Here is a 13,595-nt window from a genome sequence, read left to right as displayed (position 1 = left end):
TGTAACATATATAACAAAGGCACGTAGAAGCTGAACTTTCCTTCTGAAGAGCAGAGCCCTCCCTTCCCAGGCTCCCAAGCTGCCAGCCTGTTTCACAACTGGACTTCCTTGTCAGCTTTCCAGAGCACGTACAGCACTAGATAGCGTTATTATTCCACTCTTCATTGGGTGTAGTTACAGGTTGTCTATTCTGCCTTGTCACTGAGGATCATGTCTTCCAGAGTCCATCAAACATGCCTGACTGCACTATCATGGCTTTAAAAGACAACATAGTCAAAGCACGCATTGGGCCACTCCAATTTTTCTTCTGTTACAAGAATGATGCAATGATAATGCCCGGGCTAAATTTACTGGTGTTTGCTATGTTAATGTTCTCCTGCACATTGTTACCCTGTTGCTCTACACAAAAACTTCACAGCAAAAAGTTCTACTAAAAAAATCAGACACTTAGAAAACAGATTTGCATGGGATAATTTTCTTGTCCCTCCACTTTTGGCTTCAGACTTAGCTTTTTTTTTTTTTTTTTTTTAAATCCACTTTTTGGTGTCAGCTCAACTAAATTGACAATTATCCCAGAAAGGGTGAGGCTAATTGTCCTAATTAATACAAGAGGGCCCAGGTGGGGATTGTTGGAGCTCAAGACCAGTCAGGTGGTGTGGGCAAAAAGCCCTCCAACGGTTGAGACATGCTATCATAATGGAGAAGCTGGTAATACTGAAGTCTGTAATGCTCTTGTGGTATGGTTTTATGTCTTTGATTTCTGTTTGGGTTGTTGCATAATGTATGTTTGATCTGTGGGTTTTCATGTATTACAGATGCGTGAGGGAGAGGGGTTACGATAAAGAAAAAACTTTCTTTTAAAGAAAAAAAAGTGTTACTTTAGCATTGTAGCTCTTGTTGATCTTGAAATAGTCAGCAGTGTACTTCTGAATTGTGGAAGGATATACTAGGTTCACCTATCAGTTGGAGATGTGTGGAAGAGCTACTAGCTGAAAATTTACTTTAAAATGGGAATGAAGAATTGTGTTGTGCTTCTCCTATGCTGTAGCTATAAAACACTCGCTTTGATGATTCTTCACAAGGTATGTGAAGAGAAAATCTTTCTTTAACAGGAATTTGTTCACACAAATGGTTAATGCAGTCTTGAAATTCTTTGAAGGTTTAGTTTTTGTGTAGGGGGATGGCAGAATATTATACTTTTCTAACAAGCATATATCATTTCATTTCGATTTACACTACTCCTTGATCATCCTTCTCCAGTCTTGAACTACCTTTATGTATGTAACTGTCACTGAAGACTCCTGTTTGCTCCCTTGCATCTGACAAAGATTCTAAACAGGGTAGATTCTGGTTGTTGACTTCAAGAGTAGATTTTAGCCCAATTTACACAGATAAGAATTGGCGTGTTATCCTATCCCAAGTGTCTGTTCAGTGAAAAACATGCAATTCTCTGTTCTTCCTATTATTTTGTTTGCCAGCAACCTGGCAAGCAAAGCTCTTTTCAAGTCCTGACCTGGCTGATGGCTATTTGAGGGCATAGAAAAAGGGGAAATAAATAGCAATTAGACTAGCCCAAAAAACACTAAACATGTAAGGCTTTAGAGTAATAAACGGCAGTTCATTATCACATTCAAGGATCCTGTTGAACTAACCACTGCACCTTTTCTATAACTGGAGGGTAAAGGCCATGATCTTCATATCTGTCCGTAGGGAAAAAGATTTTTTTCAGTCCAGGCAATATGACTGTTAACACACGTAGGAATAGGTCAACCAGTGCCTGCTATGTGGTCCTATAGCCACAAGAGTCTTTTTTTTTTTTTCGTGATCTGGCAGTAGCATTGTTGTGTGTAACTCATGCTGATGCTAAAAGGAGCATGAATTGTACACATCTTGCACATCAGTTGTACTGTCTTAAAAAAAAAAAAGTTTTTTTCTTTCTTTTCCCCCTTCCTTTGAAGTTTGAAGGCAGAACTTGCTGGTGACCCACTTTTGTTAACAGTTCTCTTAACTCACCCCTGTACTCACTTATACTTTTTTTTTTTCCTCTTCCACCCACTGTCTGTCTAGCCTGGTTTAAAATTTTTATATATGTACTTTTAAAAAATTGATTAGTTGGAGAGCTGCCCGTTCTTCTGCACTGTATAATAAGGATTTAAAAACTGCACACTGAATTCTGTATAGTGTAATTAAAACTGACCCAGATTTGGACCTGAGAACACCAGGACTTAGCCAAACTTGCCATGAGCTGAGTTCTGATGGCAGATGGGAGCTAATGAGGACACACTACACTCCAGAATTTCCCAGCTGCTTGGCCCCTTTTTGTACAAACAAGGTTTGGAGTGAAGTCCCAATCCCAAGAGCATGTTCGAGCAAATGTACTGCACCCAGTGTTTTGGGAAACAGGGCAGTGCTGTCAGGCTGTTTCAGGAAAATGTTAAGGCATTCTTTCCAAAGGGCTTTTGCTGTGTATTCCAGTGTTCTGCATCTGCTATCTTCCAGCTTCCATCTTATCCTAGACTGTGTACGTCCACGTGCTTCAGACTGTGCCTGAATTTCCTCTCCTGAATTCAACTGGGGGGACTTCTACCTTAATTTAATGGAGTGTCAAAATCCCAAAGAACTAGGTCTCCCTTCAACCTATGGTTCTCTTCAGTGGATTCAATGTTCTGGGACTATTCAGGCAGATGTAATTGAATCAGTTTGAAGCAGCTGTAGCTGGCATCATGTGGTCTCAGATTGCTAGCACCTGCTTGGGTGGTTTTTTTTTTTTTTTGCTGTGTGTGGTTTTTGTGTGTGTGTATGTTTGTTTGTTTGTTTTCCTCTCCCCACAACTCAGTAGAGTGGAAGTAGTGCCAAAACCAGCATTGGTCTTGCAGCTGATAAAGCATTCCTGGTCTATATCCTGTTTCCCTTCTAGCCTGTCCACCTCATTACTGGCACATGCAGTAATGTTGGTGGTAGTGAGCAGAAACAGGTTTGTGCTTCTCCTCCAACTGCCTCCCTCCCCTTCAAGCCAATGAATGCTCTGCCAATACAGACTCTTCTTCATAAGCAGTAAGTCTTAATCATGCTCAGGTGTGCGGAGTGTCTGTGCACTCCTTAGAAAATTGGGCAGCCTGTGGCTTGCTGTATCAGATGCACACATCAAATTTATCTACTGCTTAGTCCAACAGCAACTGCTGGCACAGGGAAGTTACTGTTCATGTCTAACAAATGACCAGATAGTCTGGGGATGTGCTTTTCAATATTTCTGTTCCCTTCCTATAGTGTAGTGTCGGTAGGTTTCGGTTACTGTGTTGCTGCTACAGTCTAAGTTTTAATAGGGTAAGATTTCAAAGGGGACTGTGAGTCACTTGCTTGCTTTCCTGTGTCATGTGATTTATCATAAAGTTCAAATTAAACACGATGGTGCACTTGGTCAAATACAGTAACAACACACAGTGGTGTGGTTTTCAATATGATATTGCAAGATGGCATATTGAAACATTAATTTTTGTAATATATCCCTCCACTGACTTCTCCTCACTTTGTGCTTAAAGTTTATGTGCCTCTCTTTCCTTTTTTCTTAACTCCCTGCAGCCCCACTTGAGCAGTAAGGGCTGTACCTGGATTCTTAATTCCATCTGTTTTTGTCTTCCCCGTTTTGTCTTCCCACACCTCCATTCTTGCTCTCTTCCTTCGCTACTGTAGTTTCTGTTTCAAGACTAGTTCTGCACTTTGTCTTGAAAGGTGCTGCTCCATTGTGGGGTCCTGATAGTATGAGGAGAGTATTTCCTAATACAAGTGTAATTATGAACTCTTATTTTGTTTCTTTGGCAGTAAATATTTGGGTAGGTTGCTGTATTGCAGAAAGTATCAGCCTATTCCAGTACCTCCTGCCTTTCTCTTTTTTTTTTCCCCCCACCTGTTGGGTGTTACCACTTATTCCTAGGACTTGGACGCATGGTCATGCCTGCCTTAAAAGCTGCTTTTTTATGCAGTTAGAAGTCTAAAGCTGTTTCTTTCTCTCCCTTTAACCTATATCTCTCATTTATATCAAATACAAATAGATGATGTGATTTGCCTGTAGATATCTGTGATATAAGCCAAGTCTTTTCTACCTTGGAATATTCCATAGCTGAAGCATCAATCTGCAGGTCCTTTTGTTTTGGTGAGCTGAGGCACTGAAGAGTCTAGCGGCAACTTCTTTAGGGTTAGTTATGCACTTCCCTTTCAGCAGAAGTGAAAAGCCAGTTGAAATGTATAGCATGAATTGTTTCCACCCTTTCAATAACTGTATTGCAGAGCAGGTGCTCTTTATTTCTACAGCATGGAATACTACTGTTTTAGATGTGGTAAAATTTGCTTTCAAGTTGCCTGGTGTGCTTAGGTACAAGTAATACAACGTGGTTTATCAGCGTCTGTGAAAGTGATGGTGCTAAACAGTTTTGATAATTGTCTAACAGAGATGCAGAAAAAGATGAAAACCAGTATTCCAATCAACCCGAAATCACTTTGACAGACCCAGTAAGGTGATGTCATCACTTGATTTTTCTCATGTGCTGTAGTGATCTGTAGTGGGGCTTGCTTTTTTTTGTTTGCACCTGTGCTCCCACTTCCTGACTCCCTTCTGGTTACTGTCTAAAAAAAATGTCTACTAATAAAAACATCCGTTCATAGTGATAGCACTTACAGCTCTTTGTAGTCTGGAAGTGCTGCAACTACAAATGCTATCTACTGAACATGTCAGCCCACAATTGTAATAGGGGAAGTTAGTAATTTCTTAATTTAAGCCTTAGTAAGGACAGTGGCCCTCAAGTTTTGGGAATACTGCTGTAAAGCATTTTTGCTATAAGCAGCAACACTAATTTATTCTCCACTATTCACAACACGGAGTATTTATCGCTTTCAGATGTTTTTGGTGCCCAGTGTTCTTGTTGAGATCGGTAGGAATATGGAAGGGAAACTGTTCTTGAGACCGCAGTGAATATAGCACCCATGGATATCTAAATAAAGAGCAATAGCAAATCAGAAAAGTGTTGTTTGTATGCAAAAATACTTGCTATTGGAGGGGGGGAGAGAAGGAGAGGACAAGCAAAGAGTAAGTATGCAAGTATCTATCTTAGGATTTCTTGGTGCCTTTTGTAGCCAGCCAGAACAAGAAAGCATCTGCCACTCTCATGGTTGTCTTGAAAATATATATAGTTTTAGGTCAGTAGCTATTGCTAGCTGATATCTTATATTCCCAGAATGTTTTTTTCTTGTACTGAAGTTTACTTAGAAATGTAGGCTCTAAATAATTGTGAATTCTACACTAAGTACAAAAGGTACTAGAAAACCAACAGGATTTATATGAAGTCTGTGTGACAAAACTGAAGAGAAAAATAGAGAGGGTTTTTTCATCCTGCTAACATCATGGTTGTATGAGTTGTAAATTAAGACGTGTGTAATATAGTACTAAACCAACTTTTTTTTTAATAACTTTAATTTTAAGGTATCAGTTTAGAGACTGCACATCCCTTACTTGGATACAGTTGACTGATCAATTTTATGCCACGTATGCTAGCTTTTTGTGCTTATGGAGTAAAGCACCTTAAAAACTAAGATATATTAGTGAGTAGCACAGGAGTGTGACGGAAGGGACAACAAAGGAAGTTAATAAATTGATAATGAAGTGGGATTATAGAGGATTGAGCATGGATATTAGAACCATTTCAGACATACTTTTTAATCACTGCTACTCTGCTCTGATTCTGTCTAGTGGGTTTCTAGTGGCACCACCCTGAAATGTATTGTTGAGTTTTTGGAAAAAGACCACTTGACTTTGTCGCTTATTGGCAAGCGTGTCTGCATCCTTGACAGAGGCCAGGAGGTTAGATGGATGATAGAGACAAGATTCTTCTGTTAGCCATGCAGTTGGTCCCTCTGGAAGAGTCTTAAAATACACTGACAAAAATATTTTGAAAACTTGCAGTACCGCATCTGATCTATGAACAAAGCCTTTATTTTCTGGGCTTGTCATTCCATCACTGAAATCATAAACGTATGAAATCAAGCAGTTGGTGAGTGACTTAACATTGGAGAGAACATAAAAGGTAGCATATCATGCTTCTAACTAACAAATGAAAGTGTATAAGACAGTCAAACTAATACCAAGTACAGAGGAGGAAATGCTGAGAAAAGTGAATTGGCTCTTAATCTCATGGAATGTTTTTGAGAAGAAACCCAGGCCTGATTCTCTCAGGTCAACCAAGAATTCCTTGACAGAAGACTGAATTATGTTGTATCCAGCATGTAACTCTTGGGCGCTTCCCAAAGCTTCAGCCGCTTCTCCCGAAATACTGTGTTCGACAACTGGACAGAAGGCTATGCCGAATTAAATTTTATTGTTCTGGTGTTCTCCATCCAGTTGCAATGCACGTAATCAGGAATTCAGCTATGTCCCAAGAAACCTGTTTAACTTAATGAGAGCAAATGGCAATGGGTGTTCCTTACTTGGGACAGCAGCGCCAACGTTTCCACTTAATTGGGATATATTTGGCTGTTTCCAGTGCTTCAAGTGGTTTTTAAACAGGTGTTTAATGGGTGCTGAGTTCTGAACTCTGCCCTTTTAATATAGAAGCTGCCAAATAAAGATCAAGAGAAATAAAAAAGATCTAATGCAGGATAAATATCTTTTATCTTTGTATATTTATTTAGCATAATCTTTACCTTAACTTGAATCACGGGTGGATGGGGAGGTGTTTCTTCTCATAATTGAGAAAGTCCATTAAATAGAACAACAGGATGTCTAACAGGGTGTCCTAATTAAAATTACCCTGTAATTTGAACAAAACATTCATTTGTATGTAGCTAAGGTTGACCTAAAACCCATCTAAATCAGGAAAATTATTATACACTTTTTTTTCCTGCTGAAAATGAAACTTAGCATTCTGCCACAAAACAGCATGATTCTGTTATTATGTAGTATTGAAGATTAAGGGTTTTCTCTTCAGTGTTTAAAAAAAATAAATCATGTTTTGAGGAAAATTTCAAAATGGGTTTCTGTACTACCCCCTCCCTTTGATAGTATTCATCCATGGTTGTGTTTGTGCAGGATTTTGAAAGCAGACCCAATGCTGTTCAGCGCATGCTGTAAGCCAGTCTGAAGCCTTTGGTCGTGGCCAGTGTTCTGGTGAACTAATAAGCAGCTGAGATAGCAGCTGCTTTGCGGGACTGATTGGCTTGGGCATGACTTTGGTATCTGTGACTACACAGTTTCTGACTTGCTTGGTGTGCAAGCTGGGTAATTTTGTTATCTCGGGGTGTGTGGGCCTGCATACATAATTTACGCTCTATACACAACTGGATAGATTTTACTTGTGTGTGTAAAAATGACCTATTCATGCTGTAGCTATCATGTTTTAAAATGCTGCTGTGGCAAATTGTATTTAATAAAATTTATCAAATCAAAGTGAATGTTCGGAAGAATTTGCTAGCTTCTGAAATATTGTTTATATTTAGAAGGGAATTCTCAGCATCTTTATCTTGACAGAATTGTACAAGCTGCAACTTGTTGCTACTCAGGCACAAGCTGGTGGAATCTTTTGTGCTGTACCTCTGGTTCTCCCTACTTTGCAGGCAGGTGGGGAACGGGGAGGATTTTCAAAAGCTTGTGAAGCTGGCCTGAATGTGCTGCTGATGGATTCAGCTAGAACTGCTTCACCATGGTTTTAGTGGAAAGAGAATCACACCATTGTTCCTTTTGATAATCCCACCCATAATGTGTAACGCAAAATGTAATGAGACAGCTATGTGCAAAAAAGTGGAAATTCATAAATGCCAGAATTTAATTAGGTACAAGAGGGGCTACTTTTCACTGAGTTATTCTTCTGCTTACACTAACTTTATACTTTCATCTCTCTGCTTCAGTGGAGTACGTAACAACAAAAGAAAAGAAAGGGAAAAATCTGATGAACAATTTGCAATTTGCTTCACCTACTTTCAGTTCCAAGAAGAATTGTTAGAGTGAAGATAAAATTTGAGGCTGGTGTTGTGGTAATATACTACTTAAACGAATCAAGAACACTCGAATAGAAAGTATTCAAATATTGGCAGCATTTAAAATTCTTAGGTTCTCCTCATTGTTTTAATGACCGTCAAAGCTGATGTAGGCACTGTTGTAAATTGGAGAAAATAATTCATTTAATCAAACAATTGTGATGATGAGCTAATGATACTGTTGCAATTAGGTGTTAATTACAAGTATTTACCGAAGTATTTTATAGATGTATGCATATACATACATTAATGTGCATATGCACGTCTTCCAGTGGACCATTGTTTTATAGAAAGAAGTATTCAGAAACACTATAGCAAGAATATATGCCTGACTGGGTTGTACTCTTATCAGGAAGCCGTATCTTATGGGCAGCTGAAGGAAAACAAATCTCCTGTTGGTAAACCAGCCAAGCTATCGTATTGGTCACATAACTTGAACCTGTATAAAATTGTGTAACAACCTGTGCATCTGTTCATGATTGATAGGGTAACTACAGCTCTCTTCAGAGTATATATAACGCTGCAATAAAAATAATTAGTTGTGTGGATGCCATTGCTTCAGAATCACGTGCTGTTATATAACGCTGCTTAAGAAGGTATGATTTCATTGTTGTGGAAGGAAAAAAAACCACCAGTTCTTATGTCTGATCTGGTATTCTGCCCTTGAGGCCCGGTTGCAATTGAGGTATGAAAATTCTGACTGCCTCTAGTACTGAAAAGTTGGTTGAAATATTGGTTGTTGAACTAATGATCAGGTATCCACACTGATTCTTCTAGTTTTCTCAGCCACTATAATTTCCAAGATGATGAATCATCTATGGATGTTAACTGGCTGGTCAAGTTGTTCATTAGTGACTCCTTCTGAAGAAATTGTGGATGATGGTGTCGGGTGATTACTTGCTGCCACAGGATTTCTCTCACGTAGGGTTTAATTTTGTTGTTGTTGCTACATGGAGCAAACAAGCTAAGGGAGGAGATTTGGACTGCAATGTCTTCTGTATTTACCTGAAATCCAGATTTATATCCCACAACTGCTAGGGCAGAGTGACTTCAGAAATGATGGTGCTAGAAAACTTAGATTCCACTCTAGCTGGAATTAATAGTTGTGCACTGGGAAAGCAGCAAGAGATACTCAATATCATAACTGCAGAGATGAAAAAGAAAATTCCTGCTCTCTATTTCCAAATGTATTTTCTGAAGTCCTTGAAGGATTTCCAGGAGCTTCTGGATGTCCTAGTAACAGTGCTTCTTAATCGTGTGCTTTATCATTTGCCGTTGGCAAGAAAGCTCAATTCTTTCCTTTTGAATGTGGGACCTTGCCTTATTGCCTCAGGGAAGCATTACTGTAATGCATGTCACTTGAGGCTAATTCAATCTGCCACTTGGAAATTGCCCCTGGTGCAGATTGTAGCAGTGCACCATTATCTCAAGCTATTTTTCATCAAAAGCACGCTGCATCTATTCTGCATGATCTGTATAGCTCGTCAGTTTATTTTAGGTTAGCATGTGAGGTGGTGGCATTTTTTTCTACCTGTAAAGCCATGATTGCTTTGGTTTCCAGCAATGTGATAGGAGCCTTTCTTCCACACCATACCAAAGCAGCCCTGGACTTCTCAAGATGTAGGTCCACAGTAGCTTAAACTGATTGACATCCAGGCCTCTCTGTTGTTCCTTCACTTGTACAGTCCTGCTGCCTCCTTAGCTCTAGCCCCAAAATGTCATGACTGGATGTTGATTTGTGGCTGGAGGTTTATTTGGCTGAAAACATATGAAAAAGGAACATTCATTCAGCTGAAAGCCCCCTGAACCAGTTACGCAGTTCTTGCTCAAGGATGGGGTCAGGCACATGTGTCCAGGAGAGAAAAAATGAGAGGGAAGGCTGAGATTGTTGCAGCTGCAATTTAAATTAGCTCAGATTGCGGTGGAACAACTCTGGTAGGGTTCTGGAAATAATAACCCAATGGTTTCAGCAATGTAAGCTGTGAGTACAGGATATGAGAGTTAAAGGAACTTTGGCTTTGGAATTTACTTTCTTCACTGTTTGCTAAAACCAGCATTGTGGTATGCATCAGAACTTCTGAAGATCACACACCTCAACCTTTCCATCCTTGAAAAAGGGAAAATGATTTGAAGGCTTGATTAATTTATTTTATTGGGTTTGGTTGCTATATGCCATTAGAAAATGATCAGGCAGGAAGTGGTAGGCTTTTTTTTGTAAGCAGTAGGGAGTTTTCCCCTTTGAAAAACAGCTAAAACTTCATTAACATTTCAGCCAGCTTTAAATTAAAATTTGTGTCTGCAAATAATCTATAATGTATTTTGAGTGCCAGTGAGGCACATCAGGGAAGCATCAGTACGAGTTTCCTCTATGTACAGTTTGCAACACAGATCCTTTGTCTTCTGTCACGGTGTCCCTGTGCCACTGGTGTGAGAACGCTTGCGATGTTAACCCTTGGCCTTCTGCTGGGCCTGTAAAACTGTGGCTGGGGTGAAATGAACCAAGCAGATGATTGCTGAATGCTAAATACCACACCTGCTTGGTAAACAAGCTGGCTTGGCGTAGTACTTGCTACCATGCCTTGTTCCAGTAGATTTCAGTAGGGCTCCCTGCACTAGAAAGGGCTACGCCTGCCGTGTTTCTGTAGGACAGGTTCATACAATGTGCCGGTGATGGGTTCTTCTTTTCCCCCCCCCCGACCTTCTACTATTGAATGCCAGTATTTTGCCTTTCCAAAAACCAGGCATTACTTGGCCTGTTGAGCACAAGTCTGTGAGTATGCTGCTGAGGAGAGCTGGGCAGCGATGCTAGCTGCTGTGTAGGCCGCAACAAATGGCAGACTGTTGTGCTTCGCTGGGTTTTGCACATTTGAGGGGACATGGAAATGTGCAGCATGCAGCCTGAAATCATGTGTTTTTTTTCCTGCAAAACTTTTATGTCACTTCCACATGGATTAGAATTACAGCCATTCTCTGCATTTGGTACTCCCGCTGTAAAGCCTGTGGAGAAAAAGCTTTTGCTGACGTATTGTGCTTTTGGTAGGGCCTGTATTAGAGCTTCTGCCAACTGTTTCTAAAGGTTCTTGCCTTTGTGACATCTTAAAGATCTTTTTCTCCTCTTCTTCTAGGGAACTAGGGGGCTTGATACATCCCTTGCATCCTGCATTTACTCTGACCACAGTCCCTCCCTGTTCTCACGAGTGGAGCTCTGCCCTGCTTCCCTTCCTGTTGATTCCCAGTCAGCTACATGGTAAGTTTTCATTATCTCTATACTTGATGCCACAAGGTAAAATTCTGGCAGACTCTCTCTAAAATCCATTAGCACTGGGCATTGAGGGCAGACCACTTCATGCCCATCAAAGATCATTCAGTCCTGTTCCAGGCTGACAGTAAGGAAAGGAAGGTAGTATTGAATTAGCATTGGAGCTGAACTTCAGCATAGATTGTTATAGGAATAAAATATGAAGTAAAATATGTGACAGAATTAAATCCATCAGTTCTAATAAAGGAAACAGAAGAAAGCAAAGAAATCTTGGACCCTTAAATCCCATTAACCAGGCCAGAGAGAGAATGTGTTAAAAGGGAGCTGCACTGTATCTTTTTTCATTGTTTGGTGAAATAATCTTTTTCACCCTTTAAGTAGTGTGTTTAAAAATCCTGGTATTTCTGAAACAAAGAGAATACACAGCCACTGAGCTAGCTAGATTTTATACCTTCCTTTTCTGAGTATTGTCCTTCAGTACAATACCGAGCCATTTCTTTGTTCTCACAAGCTAGCAGTTAAATTGTATGTAAATGTATGCAAATTAGATGCTGTCTAATAAAGAGAGTCATTAGATGGAAGAAATATTTAGTTGGGGGGGGGAGGAGAAAAGAAAGCAGGTGTATTTTGCAATAGAAAATGTAAGATTGCAAAAAACCCTCAAACTTTGGGTGAGGGCTTTTTGTAAAGCCATTAAAATATTTTCTAAAAGACTTGCCCTACTCTTGGTCCTTTCTTCTCTGTGTTTTTGTATGTATACTTCTCTGATCTTAAAACTCACACTGGCTGTTCTATGTATATATATGTATTTGAAATGACACACAAATACTGTGTTCATAAATGTTTGATTTCTTTAAATCATACAGCTATGCATTTACATGCATGTACTTTGTATTAGGGTGTGTTTTTGCTTACTGAGTGTATACAGGTGGAGTCCATGTGGTAAATTTTATATTCATGGATTGATTTATTCATCATATGCCCTGAGTGTCTGCCTTATGCTCACTAAATCATCTTCCTTCATTTTATCAGCCTCCTCCTCAACAATTTTAAAGTATTTTTTCCACATTGTTCACTAAATCTCAACGCCAGGTATGTTTCCATTCTTTGGTGGAATTTTCTACCAGGTAATTCCTTTTGAAGTATGAACCTGATTCAAGCCTAAAACAGCAGTGACTTTTCTAAACACGAAGTTGCAGCTTGGAACATTAAAATGCTGGGAACGTGAAGCTTTGTGTCCTTAAAGGCTGGAGATCCCACACCTGTGGGTGGAGCTCTCAGCATCCATCTAGGCTCTGAAAGGCTTAAAATTGATGAATCTTATGCTCTTGCCACTTATAAGGAGATAAATTTTAAGACTTCAATCTCTGCACCTTAGAATCTGTAGCTCTGATCTGTCCACTCTTCTGTTTGAGTGGATTAGTATACACAGACAACATGGCTCAATTATTTTGAAGTTGGTATTGTATTTTGTTTCTGATGGTCAGTTGTCATGGTTCAGGCAAGCGAGTTCATAACTATATTTTGGCATATTTTTTCAGTTCCCGTTTTGCAAGTCTGGAAGTCTAAAGACATATATGTATATGTGTATAAATGTATGTATATAAAAACAATGTTGTTTAAATATTTACACACAAAGCCAAGGGATTGGCTTCCTTCCCAGAATTACTGGAACTACCTTCCCCAGGAACATTTGGACTTGAAAAATCTCTACAGCAACACTTTTCAGAAACTAAACAACTTGTGAAAAGAGGAACTAGCTCTGCACCCTTTGCTGTTCATATGGGTTCTTTTGCTTGGGGTGATGGAGAGGCCCCTGTGCATGAGTAATACATTTCCAGTTAATTATGACAAGATGCTCTTTTATTGCTCTTTCCCCCCACAGTTTCTCATTGGTTTATTTTATGAGAGAACATTTATGAGAGAAACTATAGCACAATGGGGAATTTTTGTCATTGTTCTAGGACAGGTCTATTCAATGTGCTGCATCTGAGCCACATACCGTCCAGAGGCAGCAATTCCTGTCTAGACAGCTGCAGGGCAGATGGGCTGATCACTCAGAAGGAGCTTGACTCCCTGGTTGGCTCCATGTCCCAACCGTGCTTGCTGAGCCATCAGCAGAGGAGCTGCAATGTGTGTCTGTTACATGATGGGAAGTATAGGCAAGGTCATTGTAAGTATACAGTGGAGGGTTGGCAGTGGATGTTCTTGAAGGAGAACGCCTTCATTCTATTCAAATTATTCTTGAACATTCAAGGTATTCTGGAAGGAGAGTACCTCAAACAGAAGATGTAAGGTGAGGATTGCTCTAATGGGA

At 39.7% G+C, this 13,595-nt stretch overlaps 1 protein-coding gene across 41 annotated transcripts in view; it reads left to right on the top strand.

Moving 5' to 3' along the window:
- The window catches only part of ZBTB20 (zinc finger and BTB domain containing 20), a 480,501-nt gene that overhangs the window by 85,661 nt on the left and 381,245 nt on the right, over positions 1–13,595 (top strand). For 38 of the 41 annotated variants that reach the window (XR_010834157.1, XR_010834158.1, XR_010834156.1 and 35 more), the window contains one exon: positions 11,145–11,266. The gene's annotated coding sequence lies outside the window, so the exon portion shown is untranslated. Of the gene's footprint in view, positions 1–19; positions 738–811; positions 1,083–11,144; positions 11,267–13,595 lie in introns of those variants that run through there. The other 3 variants (XM_048058124.2, XM_048058122.2, XM_067003624.1) reach the window with 3 other exon arrangements.

The sequence above is a fragment of the Anser cygnoides genome, chromosome 1, assembly GCF_040182565.1.
Source record: "Anser cygnoides isolate HZ-2024a breed goose chromosome 1, Taihu_goose_T2T_genome, whole genome shotgun sequence".
Taxonomy (NCBI): Eukaryota; Metazoa; Chordata; class Aves; order Anseriformes; family Anatidae; genus Anser; species Anser cygnoides.
This window is presented reverse-complemented; position numbering and strand designations above follow the sequence as displayed.